At 41.2% G+C, this 23,822-nt stretch overlaps 2 protein-coding genes across 5 annotated transcripts in view; one reads left to right on the top strand and one right to left on the bottom strand.

Annotated features, from left to right (window-relative positions):
• The window catches only part of LOC111872784 (mitochondrial ribonuclease P catalytic subunit), a 516,563-nt gene that overhangs the window by 142,046 nt on the left and 350,695 nt on the right, over nt 1–23,822 (bottom strand). The window lies entirely within an intron of this gene.
• Nucleotides 1–23,822, top strand: part of LOC111872812 (proline-rich protein 4) — a 34,478-nt gene that overhangs the window by 6,159 nt on the left and 4,497 nt on the right. The gene's annotated exons all lie outside the window — the stretch shown is intronic.

The raw sequence follows: 23,822 nt of genomic DNA, 5'->3' as shown, positions 1-23,822 counted from the left end.
TCAGTCCAGAACTTCTTGTCTTCTCGTCTGCTGTCCAAAAACATAAAAATTAGAATATACAGAACTATAATTTTGTCTTTAGTTCTCTATGGGTGTGAAACTTGGTCTCTGATATTAAGGGAGGAACATAGATTGAGGGTGTTTGAGAACAAGGCGTTGAGAATATTTTTGGACCGAAGAGGGATGAAGTGACAGGATGTTGGATAAAACTGCATAATTAGAAGCATCATAACTTGTACTCTTCTCCAAGTATAATTAGAATGATCAGGTCAAGGAGGATGAGGTGGGTAGGGCATATAGCACGAATGGGGCATACGAGGAATGCATGTAGGATATTGGTGGGAAAGCCAGAAGGAAAGAGACCACTGAGAAGACCAAGGCTTAGGTGGGTGAATAATATCAAAATTGATCTTAGAGAGATAGGATGGGATGGTATGGACTGGATTAATCTGGCTCATTGTAGGGACCAGTGTATGGCCCTTGTGAACACGGTAATGAACCTTCGGGTTCCATAAAATGCTGGGAAATTCTTGAATAGCTGCAGATTTGGCTTGTCCTCAAGAAGTGCTCAGCTGCATAAGTAAGTATTTTTTTTATTGCTAGTGGGGTGGGACTAAGTCCCTTGTACTGCGGCCACTTCTGGCCTATTGTACCAGCCCCAGATGATAGGTGAGGGTGATTGTGGAGCAACTGATAGAATGTAGATTGGCAGGGGAAACTTAAGTACTCGGAGAAAACCTGCCCCAGCACCAGTTTTCCACCACAAATCCCATTTGAACAGACCCCGGGATCGAACCCGGGCCGCCGCGGTGGGAAGCCAGCGACTAACCGCTTGAGCTATGACGCTGCCAAGTAAGTAAGTAAGTAAGTAAGTAATGTACAGTATATACCAGCCATTTATACATACAAACTATGCTAGGAAATTATATATACACAAATTATATTTAATTAGTGCTTACATCAAAATCGTAAATGTTCAAAGACTCAGACTTAATAAAAATCAAACTACGTAAGTGGCCTCCGTAGTCTAGAGGTAACGTTCCCACCTCATGACTCGTAGTACGCGGGTTCAAATACTCGGCGGAGGTCGTAGAACTTTTTAGGGCGGAAAAATTCAGGGAACTAGTCCTCCGGGAGGGACTTTAAGCCGTGGGTCCCGTGTCGTAGCTTTACGGCACGTAAATGAAACTCACCTCCAAAGGATGTCATTGAGCCAGAATTGCGGACGTCTGCCGCCCAACAGCAGTCACTAATACCTCCGGTAGATGGGGGAAGCATTATAGATACTTCTCAGCCAGTAGAGCCGGTCTCGCTGGCTGGGCGGGACTGATTGTAAGCACCAATACCGGTAGGATATAGAGGCTGGTAGAAATCATAGAGGGAAGCACAATGGACCACTACAGGTCTAAGTGCATGGGGTAACCCACCCTCTCTAATAACTAACTAACTAATCAAATTACGTTGTTGTTTCCTAAAATATTTTAAATCTCACATTTTCAGCACACAATTTAGCTGACTGTCGTCAGGAAACAGGAGCGTTATCTGCAATAATAAATTAGTACGATAGACAATAAATGAAACCTAAGGATAACGGGAGTATAGACAACAGACAACAAATCTTCAAGATATGAGTACTCTAATGTGGAGCTCAACTTTCCAGTTTATATTTTAAGGACATGTTAATCCATAAGACATATTATGCAAAATATCTTAGTAGGGCACGGTATTGGGCAGTCTGCTATAGGTGTTATATTGTGTGCCTCCTGAATTGTAAAGTAATTGCCTTTTTCTTATTCTTTTTCTTGTCTTCTTGTTCTTCTTCTCCTTCAAATTCTACCTGTACTATTCTTTTTTTTTTCTTCTAAATCTTCATTTCCATCATCCTTTCTATTCTGTCTTCCCGTTGCTCTGTTCTTCTTCCCCTTCTTCTGCTCTTACTCTTTTTACAATTTTTCCCTGACGTTTCTCTCAGTCTTCCTTCATAAATTAGAGCACTGTTACATGTGGAATAAATGAAAAAGAATTTTGTTTTTAAGAAACGACAGGAATAATTGGAGCGAGGGTCACTCCTCAGCAAAGCACATACCACTGCAATGTCAGAGATAATAACACGAGAAATGTGGAGAACCATTCATGATAGAAGAGAATTTCGAAGACGTTTCCCTTGTTTGCAAGTACACCAATCAGCCACAGTCGTATCTGTTTAAACACGGTGGTTGTGCCACGCTCTGTTGTGACTGAGGGGTACGTGGAGGCATGTTCTGCCTCACCAAGTGCAGTTACAGTACTGCAGGTGCTCCCTGATGACACCGTTACCACTGCATGGCGTACTTGTAAGCCTGACACACACGAAATCCCCACATTCCACTGCTGAGGTATTTCGGTTTCTCCAGAATTAAGAACCTGGATTATCGTGGCCAATTGTAACGAATTAACATCCACCTGTGCCTATGTCATGGTTAAATAGCATTCCAATACTGGAAAAAATGGAGCGTTCTTACTGAGATTCCTTGGAATAAATCGTTTAACACAAGGATAGAGTAGATCACCTTTCGATAACTCATGGGCGATTAAAGCCCTTCCGGTAAATGCTCCCACCATACGTTTGCCACTACTTTGTGATCTCCCCCACTCTGATATCCTTTTCCACTCCTACAGTACTTCGGAAAGTTCAGCTGCGATCAGGCATATGGTACACACCCACACGCCCGTGGAAGATAATATTCTGTCGTCTTCTCTTCTATTTAAATCTGCGTTTAATTACAATTATATAGAAAGCAGGAGCCTCATAGTATTACTCCAATCTAATTCGTTTCTGCTCAAACTACCCCCTCAGCTAAACCCTTAGGGTCAACTTTCTTCCATGTCGTACAGAGTCCTCTGATAAAAGCAAGCTCACACGCTAAGTATTTCAAGGGAGCCCTAGCTACGTTCTTCGCCAAGCAAGTTTAGAATCTGACCTCACACGCTCAACTGTGATTGGTGTTTTGTACGAGAGTATAAAATTGTGTGCTTATATGCATTAATTTGTCCAGAAGATAATGCACAGATATGGGTTTGAGAAAGCAGTTTGCTTTAGAAGTGCCTTTCAGCATTCATGAGGAAGAGACCTACGTAAACAGAATTCGTTTTTCTGATGAAATAATGTTTCGCAGGCAAAATTTGTCGCAAAACCTTCCCTGACTTCGTCAGACGCCCTAGCCGACGTATCACAGATTTGCATTTATGTGCTCCTTGGTTCGGAAACACCTGATTAAACTTAGGTCGAACACATATGTACGAATTAAAATCTGCCACCTACAGAACGCAACCCGGAAGGCAATTTCACTCAACCTCAAGCAAAACGTGACGGGACGTGACGGGACGGATCGGGACTGGCGAGACGGATGGAGCTGTTCCGCTTGCGGACGAGGCGATTTGTGCAAGCATGAACAGAACTAATACAGCGGCAGTACCACAGGAAATTTTTCGCAGCCCATTTTCTTCTTTAACGTTGTACATAAGGCATTGATATTTGTTGACAAATAGGGCAGGAAATAGTTTTAATTAAAATCTTGCCAACAAACCTAAGCCACCTAAGTGATCAAGGCACTAAAGTTATTTAGTTTAAAAAGATGTAAGCTTTCTCACTCTACCCTTATACGTGCTCTATATTCCACCCAACTCATTCCCTTAATAAAAGACAAAAAATGTTAATTTGTCCCTGTGCTTAACTAATTAAGCACTACGTCATGGAGGCGCATGGGGGGGTGGATGTATTTTCTACATTTCCTTGACCCCGGCACTAGTTAGAGGTGAGTGGTCAGCTAAACGCTCCGGACGATTTATCCCAGAGAAAGAGGCCATTGTACTCATTGGATAGGAAGCAGGGTGGTCCCCAGGGCCGGTCTGGAAGAGGGGGAGAGAAGAAAAATTTTACCCCTACAAGAATTCGAGCTCCGCCCCCTCGGCCATCCAACCAATAACCAGTTGTTCTACCGAGTGCGCTGTCCTGGATTTCTTTGGAGGAACTCAGTGAAACCACAAAAAAACCTCAACCAATATAGCCTGTGTCCCGGCCGGAGTTCGAATCGCTCACATCCCGCATATAAGCCTAAAGGTTCGGCCACACAGAGCGCTACGCTATGTTCGCTACGTACTCTGTGCACACTCTGCGACGAAGCTAACATAGGGAACATAGCGTAAGTAGCGTACGTAGCGTACGGAAGTCTGTGTGGCCAGTCACATTGGCAATAAAGGGAGATATTTTTCTGTTCGTATAGCGAACATTGCGTACGTAGCGCTCTGTGTGGCCGAACCTTAAGAGTTACTATACTATCTCAGCTACCTTCTAAGCATACCTGTTTTATTTCATTGTGTTGATTACAGGGAGTCAAAAGTTGATAAATGGTTCTGGTGGGGTGCACTGACGCCAGTAGGTGCGCACGATTAATTACCAGAATGCCACATGTTAAGTAGGGTTCTGCAGGCAAATCCTAGCTCGACCGCCTAATGGTGAGCCCTGGGCAACATATCCTTGGGTGAGAGCGCAGATGTGGCAGGCTAAGAAGGGTGAACGGTGAGTGTCCGGGGCCTTTAAACTGGACTTTTCGGCTAAGGGAAGGACATCCACTACAGAAAAACCGAGGGTATGGGGGGGCTCTTTAGACGTTATGTAGCCAGCTCCCTAAGGGAGTACACTATGACAGAAAAACATTCGTCCTCTTGGTTAAGGGGTTTGGGTAAAGGCTAAGAATCTCTCCCTAGAAACATTACTTGCTCAGAAACCCCCTAAAAAGGGGAGACAAAGGTTAAACTTAAAAGGACCGTATAGCCAAAGAAGTTGCTAAAATCTCTACTTCTCAGGTCACACAAAACCTTCAGGAGTTGTACAATATTAAACAGAAACTGTAAAATTCACACATGTACACACAGGCAAGTCAGGAAATTTCTGCTTTGATTTATTTTAAAGCTCCTTGTGCTTCTACACTGATTACTTTGCGAGCAAGCAGAAGCGCCGACTCCACACTTTTCCGCGAAATGCGCTCTCCTTTCCTTATATACGAAAGAGGAGCAGCGTTTTCTTTTCGTCAAGGTAATTATTCAGACTGTAGTGACAAGCGGTAGCGTAGTTAGTTGAGGCACTATACTACAAGCCGGAAGGTCCCGGGATTGAATCCCAATGAAGTAGATATTTTTCAATTTACCTAATCCTTCCAGCCGCACTATGGCCTTGGCGTCGACTCTGCCTCTAAGAGAAATGAGTATCAGGAATATTCTTGGGGATAAAGCGCGGCCGGCGCGTAAGACTGACAACTACACCACCATCTGTGAGCCGATTGTCTAGAGAATATGGGAGCCTCGACATCTCACAACCCTATGGGCCTCCACGGACTGGTACAGGGATACCTTTATCTTTACGTAATTGTTGAGACAGTTGTTTTCTGGGTTCTGAAACCTTGTAGTAATTTAAACAGAAATTTCTCCTTCTGTGACGATGGAGAAATGATGCTCTTCCGAAACACTGGTATCCCCCTACGACACTAACCAATGTGACGAACCAGAAGACCGGGGTCCGAAATTTGAGTTTGTCTTCAGTCTCTTTTCCGCCACCTGTGCTATTGTTAACTTCACTCTAAACGTAATTGCAGGCCTGCATAAGAGAATATGTAATTAATATTGGAGGAGTTTAATTATATGTAGTCATTAAGGTTGACATTAACTGCACGTGGATCACTTCTCTCGCACTTTGTGTAAGAGAGAGGGAGATAGTTGTTGGGATCGGTGAAGGGCAGTTACGTAACAATTAAATATTGCATGTGCAAATGAGTGAGGTGCAACTGGAATCAAGTGCCTGTCTATTTTGTCCTATGCAGAGCCAAGGCAGTCTGTAACAGAACTGGAACGCAGCCTTTCATTTGACAAGCTATGCATAATGCCAATTCGAGAAAGAGGAATCTATTATTAAAAAAACAGAACAGGTAATGCAAACAATTTTTTTAAAGAAAATTTGAATTTTTATTTTATTCATCTCAGTAGACATGTCTTTCTCTCTCTCCCTTTCTCCTCCCCCCCCCATTTTGGAGCATAGGGCATCCGTAAAACACTTCATTTCACTTCAGTTTCTTCATCCTAAGACAGTCAGTAGGACCCCTTGGACGGGAGAGCTGCCCGTCGCAAGTCCATTACCTAACACAAACAGAATAAACATACACAGACATCCATGCCATGAGTGATATTCGAACCCACGGTTCCGGTGTTAGCGCGGGCGAAGACGGTTCATGCCTTAAGGTTCGGCTACATAGAGCGTTACGCTATGTTCGCTACGTACGCTACGTATGCTGCGTAAGCTGTGTACATTCTGCGACGCAGCTAACATAGGGAACATAGCGTACGTAGCGTACGTAGCGTACGGAAGTCTGTGTGGCCAGTCACATTCGCAATAAAGGGAGATATTTTTCTGTTCGTATAGCGAACATAGCGTACGTAGCGCTCTGTGTGGCCGAACCTTTAGACTGCGCGACCTCTGTGACAGACATTAAATTACAGAGAGGAAGAATTTCAGGTACAATTATATGCTTTGGAGAATGTGTGAGCAAATGGGAGAGAACAGAGAGTCACTACTCTCAGAATATTACTGCCAGGAATGTCACTGCTCACTCATGTACTTTTAAAGGATATGTGGCTAAGTGAAGAAGAATGAGGTGTGATTGTATGCTTCATGCATCTCTCATCCCATCCTCCCTGATTTTATCACTATAATATTATTATACCTGGAGTGTTCAGAAACTGTAGAATTCCTCATTCACTTTTCTCCAGCCTCACAGTACTTCTGCTTTCTTAGATCGAAATTAGGTCGTACTGTAGCTCTGGCGGTTATTACCCGGTTTCTCACTCTGAAGGACACGTGCCTAATTCCAGGACTTCGAAATCGAAATTCTTGGGAGACAAAGTCGTATTGGGCTAGGTTTCTCTCCGAATACTTCGGGTTTTCCCTGCGTCTTTCTACCACTGCTTTTTTCCCTTCATCTATCATCAGGGGCTGGTACAACGGATCCACTTGCTGCACAAGTACCATAGACCTCAGTACCATGCCAAAAACAAAAATAAAAATACTCTCACAAGTACCTTTTCTCAAGCCCCTTCCTTTTATTTTTTTTATGAAAAAAAAAACAATCTTAGCTTTGGAACCAGATAGGGCATAAACATTAAGCAGGGGTGCTAACCAATCAAGTGAGAAATGTGGTACTTCCCAAGTAATTGTAGTGCTCTGTTGTTTGTAGTAATCGTGGCATATATAATTATATGCGGAATTTATACTTTTAAACCGTGCCATAGCAGGGTCCGAATGGTTCTTGAAAAAAGATAACCTTAAGAGAATCCAGAAATACAATCACCCTTCACTGGAGATCTTAAATCCAGAGGAAAAACTTGTTACTTCTGACCTACAGAGTGTAGAAAGGAAGCCAAGTACAGAATCCGTTACAAAATGCGGAACATATCGGAGCGAATAGCAAAACTCTTCGTGTAGCCTCTATCCATACTGCGGACAAGATTAGTAACGTCTGGAGAGCAATGACGTCACGTTCACAAAAGCAAGCTGATTAAAAATAAGCGAGCTACATACGGAATGCAACGATCTCAGAGCTAGTCAAGGAATTTCCGCTATTTTACAGAACTCGAAGTACATTACCTATTTCACAAGAGCCTGCAATTGGCTCCCTTCTTCGGCCACTTAATTCATTTCACTTCCTCACTCTGCATTTTCTTAAAATTAATTTGAATATCATTTTCCCATTTACACTCACACGTTGGAAAGGATTTCTTTCCTTCCTTCCAACTACAGTAACGTGTGTTTTTCTAATCTCTTATATGTCCCGTCAGGTTTTTCCTCCTTAAGTCGATCACTCTCGTATTCGAGAAGAAGCATAAATTATGCAGATCATTATATGATTTCCTGTAGCTTCTTCTTAAGCTCATTTCCTCATTTTAAAGTCTAAGTATTTTCACAGCACCTTGTTCTTAACCACGAAACCTTCCTTTACTATGAGACCAAGTATTACGCCCAAGCCAAATTGCTGATTTCGTACTGTGAGGTTTACGTTTATAGAGAGAAGAACGTAAAGACACATGATTCTGTAGCGAATGGTACGAAGCAATATAGTTTCTCCGTAAATTTAATTCCTACTTGCTGGTTCCGTTCCAAAATATTTTTACTTTGCCATGTTTCCGAAAGAACTGTTAGGAATTTTTGCGATATGGTTTTGATCACCGTTCTGCTGATGAAACATGAATATATATAGACACGCTTTATTTTCACTTTCTTCTGAACCAACCACATAAATAGCCGTTAATAAAACTTATGTGTTCTATGTTCTTTATGCTTTTGCACCTAAAAATTTAAAATTATCAACATAGGACAGATAATAACGTTTCGCATAAAATTTAAATTCTTTCTGCTTGTAATGGAACTTCCTGGAAGGTATATGAACGGTAAAAATACTGGAGCAACTCGACAAAGACAAAAATGTGCACTTATACAATAAATATATGTATATATATGTCTGTCTATGCGCTTCTCTGTGTGCGTGTGTGCGCGCGCTTTTTATAGGCGAAATAAGTTACGGGATCCGACAGGATGCAGCTGTAGAGATGAAAGAAACAGGATTAAAATGTCGACCGAAGGCAGACTTTCCTGTCTTCAAAATCTCAGAGCGAATGCCAGGACAGTAACTCAAATTGGTCTCAAGCGGTTAGTTGCTGGCTTGGCCGCGCCATAGCTCAAGGCGGTTAGTCGCTGGCTTCCCACTGCATTCCCGGATCTGGTCAGTGGTGGACAAAGTGGTTCTGGGACGGGTTTGCTCCGAGTACTTCGGTTTCCCCTGCCAATCTTCGTTTCACCAAATTCTCCATCATCATAATCACCCGGGGCAGGTACAATAGGCCAATCAGTGGCCGCCGTGCCGAGTGGACCCAGTTGGACTCCACCCTCCACTAAGAGAATTAAAAAAAATTAAAACTCAAATTGGTCCACGAGCGCTTCTTTCTATGTAATTTCCCATTACACGTTTACTTCGGTTCTCAGAAATAAAATACCTAGGTATGACTATAGACAACAAACTAACACGGAAGCAGCATATAGTCAAGAAACGAAAAGAAGTAGACCTAACCATTAAACATCTAAACTGGCTAATAGGCAGAAAATCAAACCTAACAGTCGAAAATAAAATTCTGATCTACAAGACTATAATCATTCCTATTTGGACGTACGGCCTGGAACTTTGGGGCTGCCCCAGAAAATCCAACACAGCAATAATCCAAAGAAGCCAATCTAAGATCCTACAAATGATAGTCGACGCACCACGGTATGTCTCCAACGCAACTCTCCGTACCAATCTCGGTATATCTCCCGTACAAGACGTCATCCAACAAAAAAAGCAATAGACATCACAACAAAATCATAACTCACGAAAATCCACTCCTAAAGACACTATCGACAGGAGAAGACAACAGACGCCTCAAACGAAACTGGCCAATTGACCTGATTTGAATTACTGAGGATTCGCCGCTGGACGCCTCCTCATCATGTCACCTAAACACCCACAACATTAGCTTATAGAATGTATATTCTGATTGCTGATTAAACAAAAAAAAAAAGAACTTCAGTTCCATCTGTCATACGGGAACCATCGACAAAGAAACGAAGGGTAATTAGTGGGGTATATTGACCCAGAACAATGAACTGTAGATGTCATGTTCTTTCATACAATGCCAGGATATCCTGTACAATATTGAGCGTAAATATAATAAAGTTGTAGCCGAATTATTTTTAACACTTAAACAATATTTCTGGCTTTCCTTATGACTAAATTATCTTTTACTACTTTACTGATCATAACATTTGCATAAACGTAATAACAATAGACTTAATATACTCTTATCTGATTGAGTTTCAGTAGTTCCCTTCATACAGCATACAAGCTATGTTCGTTATGCAATGGCAATGATTTTATCAGCTCCTCTCCTTAGCTGTTCTGCTACACGATATTAGGATATATCCGGCGAAGGATGATACTTTTACAGTGGGATTTTCTGGTTATGATAAGGAACAACTAATATTCCAGGTGTATATAAATGTTTCTGATGAATATAACTGCTCTATCCTCCACTCTGAAAATTGAGACGTACTTCTCCGAAAATTTGATTGCATGTCATAACTAACAAAGAATAGCATTCACTGCTATGAAAACGGCAGCTCATGCATAATACATTACCTGTGTCAGTCTGCAATTATACACAGTGTATAGGTATGTTATATCAGTGAGTAAAATATAAATATTAATCAATATTGAGGCACTATGCCACAAGCCGGAAGGTCGCGGGATCGAACCTCGATGAAGTGGATTTTTACAATGTACCTAACCCTCCCATCCGCACTATGGCCCTGAGGTCGACTCAGCCTCTAACAGAAATGAGTACCTGGAATATTTCTGGGGGTAAATGGCGGCCCGCGTGTAAGGTTGACAACCTCAGCGTCATCTGTGGGACGATTATCTATAGAATGTGGGAGCCTCAACCTCTCACAACCTCATGGGCCTCAACGGCCTGTTGCAGGGATACTTTTACTAATTTTTATTTATATATTTTATACTTTACGTAAAATAAGAAAGCATTTTATTTAATGAATAAGTAATATGTTTCGTGTGATGCCCAAATTATAGTTAAACTGATAGGTAAGGAATGCTTGGGAAATTTCGTGCGTTGGGTGAGATATATTGGTGAAAATAATTTAAATTTAAGAAAGTAATTGTAAGGAACTAACTGGACATCCATGCAGTACAAGGATCTATATAAAGTTCTGTTTAGTGTGCAATATAGGTTTTGTGAAATGAAAAGAATCCAGAAAGTCAAAATTCCTGAAATTGCAAAAAATTCAAGGATATTTTGATCACCGAAAGGGCTATTGAATCACTTTTACATAGAGTTATATATTTTTTTTTACAGGTAAGCTGTTTTCTAACCTGAGCTCCTATATAAACTTCATCAATCCACATTTAAAGCTTTTGACATATAATCTATTCGCATTTTAAAGCTGAATTTCAACAAAACACTTTGAACTGCAGAAACAGCATGGAAAGTGTCAGGTACATCTTCATGTCTTCATAGTTCTTAGTTTTAGCTCTACTTGTATGTGCCTCAGAATCTCATTCTGGCGCTAAACGACGGGGTCCCTATTTTATTTCGCGCTTTCTCGCGTTTTCTCGCTCTTTTCTGTGTTTGGTATGTTTTCGCAAAAAAAGTACCGTCTTCTGGTTCCAAGATTCCACAGGCAATTATTTTTGTTAATTCCCTTATGGGGTGGTGGAATCCAACTGGGTCCACTCGACACGGCGGCCACTGATTGGCCTATTGTAGTTTGCTCAGGGTGATTAGGTTGATGGAGAATTTGATGGAATGAAGATTGGCAAGGGAAACCCAAGTACTAGGAGAAAACCTGCCCCAGCGCCACTTTGTCCACCATAAATCCCATTTGACCAGACCCGGGATCGAACCCGGGCCGCCGAGGTGGAAAGTCAGCGACTAACCGCTTGAGCTATGGCGTGGACCTTCCACAGACAATGTCCCTGGACTAATAAAAACTGTAAGTATTTCAGGAGAGGACGGACTGAGCAAAGCCAGTGACACTATTTCTGTTTGATCCAGAAGTACTGTATCACAGGTTGCAAAATTTGGATGAAGGGAAGGGGTTATCATCTAACACACCTCTGGAATTGTAAAGGTATAATCCAATACATGCGAGTCTTTTCAGGACATTGTCCACTGTTTCACTTTTATTCCACGATCCGGTAAACAACCTTCGGAATTTGGATTCGTTGATCCATGCTTTTGGATTATTATGCATATACGACGCAGGTTCCTTATAGTAATTGTAATCCAGTGATTTTTACATGGTTCCATGAAGAGATTGTAAGAAACTGCTCCGTAGTCTACGGGTAACGTTCCCACCTCATGACTCAAGGTACGCGGGTTCAAACCCGGCGGAGGTCGTGGAATTTTTAAGGGCAGAAAATTCAGGGAACAAGTCCTCCGGGAGGGACTTTAAGCCGTGGGTCCCGTGTCGTAGCTTTACGGCACGTAAAAGAACCTCATGTCTCTAGGAGACCTATGAGATAAATTAGGCAACAATTTCCCGCCCAAGTAGTTTCCAATGCCTCTGGTAGATGGGGGAAATATCAGGTACCGACGGCCGTTCTCGTTGGCTGAACGGGGCTGTTAGCACGCACCAGTACCGGTAGGGTATGGCGACAGTAGAAATTAAAGAGGGGACGCATAATGGATCAGTAACTGGTCTAACATTTTGGGGAAACCCACCCCCACTAATAATAATAATAATAATAAGAAGAAGAAGAAGAAGAAGAAGAAGAAGAATGCGCACGGTAGTAATTCAAACCCTCCAGACAGGAAAGAGACGCATATTCTTCCAATATGCGTATGCAACTGCCTGAAGTGTAGCATTGTTTAAAATACTTAGACCATTTGAAAAACTCAGTCCCATTCAATGCAACGGGGCTAGGTCATTTGCGCAGTTGACTGAACCGGTAAATCCTCCTCATGCGATTCCAGAATCCTCACATACTTGAAAGCGACCAACAAAAGCAAACAGCAAAACCATATGTGTCACACTTTCTCCGTCTCCCACGGTTTCTTGTCATTTGCTTCCTCTTTGAGAAACAATTCCTTTCTCAAGGAAATTTTTCTTTGGAAATCCAGTTTCATCCATGTTGAATAGTTTATCAAGATTATCATGAACTCTTAACTCTTCTGTAATTTTCTTGGGTAGGAGAAACTACTCTTATACAACATGCTTCTTTATTTCTTCCGTCCTCATATTTGATAAGCCCTCTAAAGTTCTGAGACAAAAAAGTATATTCCTATTTAACAAGCGGTGAACCAGACTGTATCCATATTTTGATCTTATTTCTCCATGGATGTACGTAATTCAAGTTCGGTTTCCACAAAAGTTGAATGTTGCTCTACGAACTTAATATGATTGCAACGAAATTTATTCCAGCAAAGTTCTTTAATCTATCGCAGAAGTTCTCTATTATGTCACTGAAAAATTGGGGGTGACCGGGTTTTGGTTTCGACTTCTGTAGAACTCTATCATTTTGAATTTTTGTTGAAGGCGACCGACTACAAAACGTATGTGAAGGAAAGTAGTTTGAATCAGAAACAGTTAAAATACTGACTTTCCCCCTCATTACGCAGCTAACATCAATCAATTCAATCATTTGTTCACGGATTGTACGTGCCCTTCCTTCTAAAATTTTGACTGTCTGAAGTAGAAGAAAATGTCAGTCACAGAACCTGAAGACAAGCGGGCGAAGAATCCCCTCCCCATTGACCACAAATGTGAAGTTTCATTGAATTCTAACAAAGCAGCAGTAGTAATAAAGCGAATCAGCGAAATATCCAGGCTTTCTCGTGTTACATACTCACATCTTTTGGTATATATACAGTAAAGTAATAATATATATTTAAGCATGTATTTTTTTTATTGTTAATGGGCTGGGACTAAGTCCCGTGTACTGGGGCCACTTCTGGCCTATTGTACCAGTCCCAGCTGATAGGTGAGGGTGACTGTGGAGCAATTGGTGGAATAAAGATTGGCAGGGGAAACCGAAGTACTCGGAGAAAACCTGCCCCAGCGCCACTTTATCCACCACAAATCCCACTTGATCAGTCCCGGGATCAAACCCGGGCCCCCGCGCTAGGTATTTAAGCTTGTAACATAACTTAAGGTGCGGCACATGGCCACGTAGTTGGTTTAGGCACTATGCTGCAAGTCGGAAGGTCGCGGGTTCGAGTAACGATGAGGTGGATATTTTCAATTTACCTAATCCTTCCAGCCGCACTATGTCTCTAGGGTCGAGTCAGCCTCTAAGATAAATGAGTGACACGAATCTTCTTGGAGGGTCAAAGGCGGCCGGCGCATAGGACTGACAACCTTACCGCCATCTGTGAGCCGATTGTCTAGATAATGTGGGAACTTCAGAGATGCCTTTACATAATTTATGTTTATTTTTCAGTTCACTTAATTTACTCAGACGCCTAATGAACTTTCGAATCAAGTTTCTAATTACAGAATGATTTCCAAAACAAAAAATTGAAATTTTCAAGAAGTAATGTACAGCTCGTGCACACAACAGAAGATTCTTGAGTGGAATGCAGCCAACTTGGGTGTCTAACCCTGAAAACTGTCTACGCGGTGAAGGAATTGGTTAACTAACTAACTAACTGAATAACTAACCAACTTCATGGAGCTGTTCCCTTCTTGAGAAGCTGCCAATGGTGTAGTTTCAAATTTCTCAGCATTTTGTGGAACTTGAAGTTTCATTACCGTGTTCACAAGAGCCCTCCACTTGTCCCTATCCTGAGCCGATAGATCCAGTCCATACCACCCCATCCTTCTCTCTAAGGTCCATTTTCAAGGAATTGGTTAACTTAATCCAAATAGTTCTTGAACGAAAGAGCCTCGACGTACCAAATATATTCTTCTAACGTGAGCTAATGAGAAATAAATAGAGCCCAAAGCACCGATTACATAACCTTGATATATACGTGTTACATAAGTAACATGACACCCACTTTTGCAATATCTCACAGTCACTCAGATAACCACCAACAATCGCATTACCTTGTGTCAGGGTCCTCTCATTCACCGCAAGAAACGGAATACATGAGATTCATTTAAGCTAACTTGCCGTGTAATTGAGAAGAAAGGAAGGTCATAATGAAAATAATATTTTTTCCCCTTTCAACGCTACGGCCTCAATTTGGGTCTTGGCCTACCTTCATGAAACTCTCCGTTTCACTTCGGTTTACTAGATCTTAAACATTCGGTAGGACTCCTTGGGCGGCTGATCAGCTAGTCGCAAGGCCTCTACCTGTACACAAACACAGAAAAACGCACCCACCCACACACACACACACATACAAAACACTAAACATCCATTGGATTCGAACCAACGACCATGGCTTTCGAGCGAGCGAAGACTACCGCTCGGCTACCGTGACCGGCGAAAACAATATTACTAAAACAATATTATATGGTGAATAAGCAACATGTTATTTCGCTCCTGAAAACCAAATAATATTAGTAAACACGGAAAATTTTGTACAATATTATATAGCTTTGAGTTTCAAGTAACAATTAAACAGCCCCTTGCCTCTTAGATAACTTTAATTTGTGATCAGCCACGATAAACGCGTGTATCGTTAACTGAAACATTTCTACTTCAAGTCTAGTTTTAGATCAGTCTTGAAAAAATAAATAAGTTTTATTAAAAACTGGCCAAAAAGAAGTAAACAATTACAGGCTAGTGATGAAGTCTGTCCATATATAAAGGTGAAAGGAGGAGATTCTATATGGATCTCATGTTCACATTTCGTCATATGGATCTGCAGGGAAGTTATAATACGAAGACAGCCAGAAAGTTCGTCGAAAATGTGGAATCATTTCGGAAGGAACAAACTTACATTCACTATTCAGAATAGTCAAGAGTGAACGTGGAGAACATTTCTCATTTCCTCTCTCTCCCATCTACGTATCTAAACTTTTAAATGTACGGAAATATTCTAATTTTACCTCTTGTTTGTGATGGGTATGAAACATGATATTCTGCGCTAAGGGAAGAACAGAAATTGAGGCCTTTGAGAGGGAGTGATGAGAAGGATATATTTACTTAAGAGACATGACGCAGTAGATAAGAATAGACAACAATATGTAACTACTAGAGAACACTTCTAGTATCTCTTATCCAAAGTTTGCAGAAGAATTTCTCCTGACCTTAAAAATTCTATGTTTATTGGATTTTGACGCAGTCTAACCTAGCATTCAGCGTCTGTGTATTGCTCCAGAAGTCTGGCAACAGACTGCACGATATAATTCTCCAGAAACTCGTAATTATGAACTGTCATTTATCTATTAATCAGAATAAGCACAGTACAGAAGAAGAATGTAGTCTTTATAGTTGCTGTATATATTTCTGAATACATTATTTAGAATTATTCAAGGCACGTTGGCTTTAAACTACTTTTATTGCAGACGCTAATCTATAGCTGGATAATTATCACATTAGAAATACAACACTAAACAGAAACATAATTTTCTACTCGATGTTTCATAGTTGTGCCGAGAATTGTTTCCAGGAATATCATATATAGAACTGCATTCATATTAAATGCAATTCTTATAAATTATCAGTTTTGAGAAACTTGATATCTTCGACTTGTATCTCACATAAAATATTATATTCAAGAGGAAGAGTCCAGTTTAATTCACCAGGCAATTTCGTGCAAAATCTCATCGACAAACCTAACCTCAATTCGCTGAATATTTCAAAGGCTTAGAGAACAGATGAATAAAATACACATCTCCCAACTATGTAGCCATTTTCTGAGACTTATTTTACGACAAAGTCTTACTGGTTGATCAACTGTATGAAGATGGAGCTAACCAACGTTTCGGAGACTGACTCTGCCTCCATCATCAGGGGCGAATGTGATGAATGACACGGTTGCAGGTTATAATTGTACTCATGGATAATGTTTTCGACTGTCCAAGTGTATAACATTGAGGGAGCGGTGGGATATCCGATAGCGTGATCTGCTGCCGTGACACTGTTATATTAACCCTTGACGATGGAGACAGAGATAGCCTCCGAAAAGTTGTAAACGACCCCATATTCACAAGGCCGATCGGAGAACTCAGAGTTGACGAGGGAGCTTCAGATCATGCGTAGCCCTAACCTGTTCAAGTAGCGATATAGTCCCATTTGTAACCCTCATCAATTACCAACAACGAATTTGCAGTGGATTACCATCGCACATACTTTCTGGGAGTAATGTTTTCTCTGAAATTGAAGAGAAATGTTTTAAGTAAATTAACGCTTTGAATTGGAGTCGGGATAGCGACTAGCTACAGGCTGGACGACAGAGGGGGCGGACTTCGAGGCCCGGTAATGTCAAGAATTTTCTCTTCTNTCCGGGGGGGGGGGGGAAGCGGCAGGGGCATGAACCTGACCACTCACCTCCACCTAGTGCCGAGGTCAAGAAAACTTCTACTCCAGCATACGCCTTCATAGCGTAGTGCTTAATTAGTTAAGCACAGGCACAACTTTACCACCGCTTTGAATTAGATTGAAATAAATTATGTGATTAGTGTTTTTCTGTGTTCAGTCAGACTGAATCGCGAATGGAAAACACAAAGAGAGGCGAAACCATGCCACTACCTCAGTCCTTTTATGAAGCAATTAATCAAGTTGTACCCGGAAGTCTCTGTCAAGCGATGTCAAGTTCCCACACCGAACGAATGCTCTCAGGAAAGTGAAATCATGCATTCAATGCCGTTAAAACAGGTCTGTGCCATTCCCAGGCTAATTTCAGTTGCTTGCATTTAACTATTTGAATTACGAAACACCACTGGGATTCGTATATACACTCAATTTTCTGCTAACAGCGGATTACGAATATCTGTTTGTTGTGTTGTATCCAATTCTGTCGAGCGCTGTAAATCTCTACAGATTTATGTGTCTGCAGTGTTTAATCGATTAACCTACAGGGAAAGTCGGTACCTCCACACCAGAAAATTCACATATGCTAACAGGAGAGCTGCGATGACTGCCAAGACCGATTTCTAGCGTTCTGATATTTTTTCTGTAGCACTTCGTATACGCGTCCTTTCTACTCAATATTACTAGAACTGTTTCTGTATAGCGAAGAAAAAATATTTGTTGGTTTTGTGAGCTTCGGTTTCTTTAAAGCACGTAAACTCCTCGGTTGTAGAAGGACTCAAATGTACACATAGTAGCCGGGTGTTGAACTAAGGAAATTGTCATCAGGCCGCGCCATAGCTCAAGCGGTTAGTCGCTGGCTTCCCACCGCGGCTGTCCGGGTTCGATCCCGGGTCTGGTCAAGTGGGATTTGTTGTGGACAAAGTGGCGCTAGGGCAGGTTTTCTCGGAGTACTTCGATTTCCCCTGCCAATCTTCATTCCACCAATTGCTCCACAATCACCCTCACCTATCATCTGGGGCTGGTACAATAGGCCAGAAGTGGCCGCAGTACAAGGGACTTAGTCCCCCCCCACTGGCAATAAAGAAAAACAGGAAGTTGTCATAGTCAGCGGGGTATTGACAGAACTGCACATGATGTTTGGGATGCTATTTAATCAATAACTCGAATGTCGCATCCATGTGAGATATATTGTAGAATTCGAGGGCGTAAAGACTTACAAGTAAGAAGTTCCACAGGAAAGAAACGTTCTTAAGAACCATATGTCTATAGTCGCCCAGCTGATTAAGATATATTGTTTACTTAATGGAAACCAAATGCTCATTACGGAATTAACAAAAGCTTGCTATTTTAATTCTAATTTAAAAACTATAGCCAATAAATTAAAATACGACTACAGCCTATATACACTACGAGTAAATATACAGATCCTCACGCGCCGAAGCCTGGCGAGCAAATGAAGTAGTGTGGACGAAGCCAGACGAGCACCAGCACGAGCACGAGTAATGTGGACGCGCCTTTTAAGAAGTTAACTCTTCCTCAGTCGGTGAAGTTATCCCCCTAAATGAAGCCTGAATATTCATTAATACGTTCATGAGAGCGAGCGGTGCCTCCATTACCCCATACTTCTTCCTGGTGTGGTGCCTAATTACTCGCAGTTAAGCACAGGAGCAATATTACTTTTCTATTTATTTAAAACGAGAAAGATATATTACAGTTTGTTTTGGAGCAGTCGAGGCATAGACATGGGGTATATTTCTCCGTTACCCTACTTTCCTTTCTAAAACACTGTAGGCTTGTAATATGGTATCTGTGTTTCTTGTAATTCTATTCCCTAAGGCTCCTGAAATTTTGTATATTAAATGATCTTAAAATAAAACAAATCAACAACCAGTTTTCTTGCAGCTGTTCTTATACAGAATTAAACATAACTTTCCGTTTGAAATGAGTGTAATTTATCCCTAGGTCTTAAGGCAATATATTTAGCTACGAATATAAATTCTGTTATCCGCGAAAATAACCAATAACTTTGAAAGAATTTCTTTTATATTAAAAATGATGTGATACATGTCCAAAATTTTAAGTTTATGCCTGATCACTTTCCGGTAGAAAAAATCAATAAATGTGCACAATTTTCGCAGGACTTCTCATGGAAATTTATAATACTTTATATATCACTTACAGGTTAATTTACAGAAAAGTAGGTATTAAAAATTACTTACTTAGTTGCGACGTTTCTTATCTTCCTCTTCATCATCATTATTACTGATTTCGTACGGAATTCTGTGAACCGTTTAGTAACAATCACTTTCTTGGTACATAGCCGAGGAAGACTATGCTCGCAGGTCTTTCTATGCAGTATCAATTTCTTAAGCCAGTGATTTGATGGGAGGAGACATAAAACAAAACATACAACGTCCGCGATTTTAGTTCCGCAAGCGAACTATACCGACAGAGCGACCGCCGCTTGTCGGCGAAGTTTAGTACCAACTTTTGCGGATAGAGGGTATCGCGTGGTCAGCGCAACGAATCCCCACGGCCGTTAATCTCGATTTTCTAGACAGGAGCTGATATTGCCTTGCAAGAGCTTCTCAATTGTCAAGACGAGGCTGAGTTCACCCCGTTCCAGACACACCACTTCTCAGAAAGAATATGGTAGCGCCGGGAATCGAACCCAGACCTCTGGATCTGTAGCCAGGGACGTTGACCACTGGACCACAGAGACGATCTGAAGGGAGGAGACATAGTTTCAAATAACTGGTATAATCTTTATCGACATGGAGATGGCTAAGCCTTGAATTTATATGACATTATAACAACGAGGCATACCGAAAAAAATTACCATTTGATTTTTCCCCTTTAATAGATTTTAACAGTGCTGTGGAAAGAATATTTTGTGAACTGTATGATAGATTCGGTTTCACCGATATTACAACATATGCTACTATTTTGTCTGAGCAGAAAAAGTAACTTCCTCTCAAGATACCTACAGCCCTTCGCTTCAGGAACAAGAAATTCCTGTGCTTTCTGCACCTCGAGCAATGAGCGAAACTTCTAGATGTATGTAATTAGTGTGGTATGCCTTAACATACTAATCTTGGGCCTGTAATTGGCTACAAGTAGACTTGGAAAAGAGACAGTCTAGGATATTTGAAATAAAAAAGAATTTGTGCACACTGAGTTTATAGGAGTGGATAATCCTTCTAGAAGCATTATGCAGTGTGTTTCTAAATTATTGTCGAGATTTTCGTGGTCCTTACTTTACAAACCGAATATGATAAAATAAAACTGTTTATGAAATATAAAATTGTAACACAAACCGTTTTATTATTTATAGAAATAATACTGTACAATGCTGCCGGTCACGGTAGCCGAGCGGTCTAAGGCGTGCACTATCTTCGCTCGCTCGGAAGCCGGGACCGTGGGTTCGAATCCCACTCAGGGCATGGATGTTTAGTTTGTGTGTGTGCGTTTTTCTGTGTTTGTGTACAGGTAGAGGCCTTGCGACGAGCTGATCACCCGCCCAAGGAGTCCTACCGTATGTCTAAGATCTAGAAAAACCGAAGTGAACGGAGAAGTTCATGGAGGTAGGCCTAGGCCCACTGGAGCTGTAGTGCCAAGGAAAAAAGAATACTGTACAATGCTAAAAAACTTAACTATTCCCCCCTTTCGTGATACGTAAGATATCCAAGCGGTATTCACTTCCCCTCCAAGTTTTCTTCAGCATTTCTGTGTAACTGTTTCATCGCAGCAGCAATTCTGAGCTTCAGTTCATCGAAGGAGGTCGCACTGGTCTTGTAACCTATACCACAGGAAGAGATCAAACGGCGTAATATGGGGTGAGTGTGGAGGCCACGAAATTAGTCCATAACGCCCAAACAAGCGCCCAGGAAAATGTATGTCAAAATCTCCCTTTTATGGGGGGTGCACCATCTTATTGGAACACCACATTTAGGTGACGATCTTCAAACTGGGCTAAAAGATGCAACTTTTAGAGTTACACTTTCACATTCCGTTAGGAGTTTTTTTGTTTCGCTTAGTCTTCTACCGTCTATAGGGCAACAATATCAATAGAGATTTAAATGACACTATTCCACGTTAAATTCACTAAAATGATTTTTGAACTGTTTAAAAATGCTACTAATATGTATACATATATTTCATGTTAATGCGCTACATGGTTCGGTCATACAGGGCCATTTTCAGGCAATACATTATTAAGGAATCCACTGCACTGTGCTCTTTATTAAAGAGTTCCTTGTATAAGGAGCACAGATGAACACATGATACACACAGCCAAGAGAGGGGCACACCCAATGGGACACAGGCGGCCGGAATGCAAGAGATGGGAATAACAGACTTGTTGTAACAAAGAACAACAAATTCCGTGGCACGAGTCGGCAAGCGAACTCTACCGACCGAGCTACGGCCGATTGTCGCTGAAGTTAGTGCCAATTTTAGCGGATAGAGGGTGTCACGTGGTCAGCGCAACGAATCCCCACGGCGGTTAATTTCGCTTTTACAGACCGGAGCATATTAAAACACCAGAATTAATAATAATTATGTACTATTGATAAAGTACACAGTGCAGTGGATTGCTTAATAATGTGTTGCCTCAGTATGGCCTTGTGCAGTCGAAACATGTAAGGAATTAACATGAAATATAAATAGGCCTATATTTTAGTGACATTTTAAACATTTTTATGAACATTTTAGTGAGTTAAATGTGAATTAGTGTCATCTAATTCTATATTGCTATAGTTGCGTTACAGACGATAGAAGACTAAAATATATTTCAATGCAATAGGATGCTAAAATATAATATTATTATTTCGGGTTTGAATATTATAGGCCACGGAGACTTATATTTCAACCATTAGCGCTCCAATATCGACATTAATTTCCTTGCGTGTCTCCAAATTTATTTTTTGTCTGCGTTTATTAAAAGGCCCTTACATTTTTCATCTCTGCCACACTTTCCCGGGTATGGCTGGCGTATTGCATAATGGATTAACCGAATTTTTTTACAATATTTTCCGAGATCATTGTGCAATCTTGGTAAGCAAGCCATTAATTTTATTTTATTGACTTTTTGAACATAATCCGTCGTCCTGTATTTACTTAAAAATAATGTTTTGTAGACTGGGCTCTTCGTCCCTGATAGATCTAGTCCCTATTTCCGGAGAGAGGGACTAGTTCTATGGAATAGGTCTAACTGAGTAGGCTTTTACCTGAGAACTGAGAAAGAGTTCAGTCTCCGACACATTGTTTAAAAAAAAAAACTTTAAGATATATATTGGCCAAAAAGTCAATAATTTTAATATTATACCATCGTCACAAACTTCTAGACCTTTCATTTTCGTAAGATCTTTTACATTTTCAACACTTCACATGACAGATAAGTTAATTCGATTCACCGGAGCCCCGCTAATTATGCGTTCAAAGGCGAAACCCCCTGCGGTCCCGTCTGTGATATCGTGCTGGCTCGTCGGGCCTCTGCCATATTTCAAGAAGCATTGACAGCCCCCTACGGAGGGTCGGATAAATGTGATCACCTGAGGAAAACTTGACTCAGTGCCACTTTGTCGAAGACAGATCCCATTTCGATTAAACTGCAATTTCACCCGACATCCATATAAAGAAAATGGTGGGTTGTGATATAACATTGAATTACAGAATAATTACACCACCAACAAGTATGGATCTTACTCAGTTAATAAGACTCTTAACAATAATAATAATAATAATAATAATAATAGTACTCTTAATAAAAATGTTTGATTTGCATTGTCTAAATTAATAGACGCAGGCTATTACAGAAATCCAATTTAAACTACATAGATTTATGACTCATTAGATAAAAATGGGTAAATATTTTCAAAAAGATCAATACTTTCGNTCTTCCTTGGCACTACAGCCCCAGTGGGCCTAGGCCTACCTCCACGAACTTCTCCGTTCACTTCGGTTTTTCTAGATCTTACACATTCGGTAGGACTCCTTGGGCGGGTGATCAGCTCGTCGCAAGGCCTCTACCTGTACACAAACACAGAAAAACGCACACACACAAACTAAACATCCATGCCCTGAGTGGGATTCGAACCCACGGTCCCGGTTTCCAAGCGAGAGAAGACAATACATGCCTTAGACCGCTCGGCTACTGTGACCGGCAGTGTATGAGAATAATATATAAGAATTCAGTTCGTACCTCACAGGAAACAGATCCGAACCCACGATCCCGGCTTCCAAGCGAGAGAAGACAATACATGCCTTAGACCGCTCGGCTACTGTGACCAGCGCGTCTGTTAATTTAGACAATGCAATTAAAACATTTTTATTGCCTCAGGAGGAAAAGCAGTGAAATAATTTGTACACCTTGTGTTAGACATTGTCACGTGAGGCTGATTAAACAAGGCGAAGAGAAAGAACAGCGCGCGAAAGTGAAGCTGCCGGTAGAGTGACTGTGGCCAGTATAAAAGTAGGAATAAGACCGGCTTCTAGCATTGACCATCTACAGAGTCTTGCTAGGCGCTCGCTGGAGACATGAAGCTGCTTACCGTAAGTGACTGCATTCACCCATTCATTCATTCGTTCAGCAAATCTCTCTTTTTCTTATTGCTAGTGAGGTGGGACTAAGTCCCTTGTACTGCGGCCACTTCTGGCCTATTGTACCAGCCCCAGATGATAGGTGAAGGTGATTGTGGAGCAATCGCTGGAATGAAAATTGGCAGGGAAACCGAAATACTCGGAGAAAACCTGCCCCAGCGCCAC

Source organism: Cryptotermes secundus, unplaced genomic scaffold, assembly GCF_002891405.2.
Source record: "Cryptotermes secundus unplaced genomic scaffold, Csec_1.0 scaffold79, whole genome shotgun sequence".
Classification (NCBI taxonomy): domain Eukaryota; kingdom Metazoa; phylum Arthropoda; class Insecta; order Blattodea; family Kalotermitidae; genus Cryptotermes; species Cryptotermes secundus.
The sequence above is the reverse complement of the archived record's forward strand: the minus strand, read 5'-3'. Positions and strand labels throughout refer to the sequence as shown.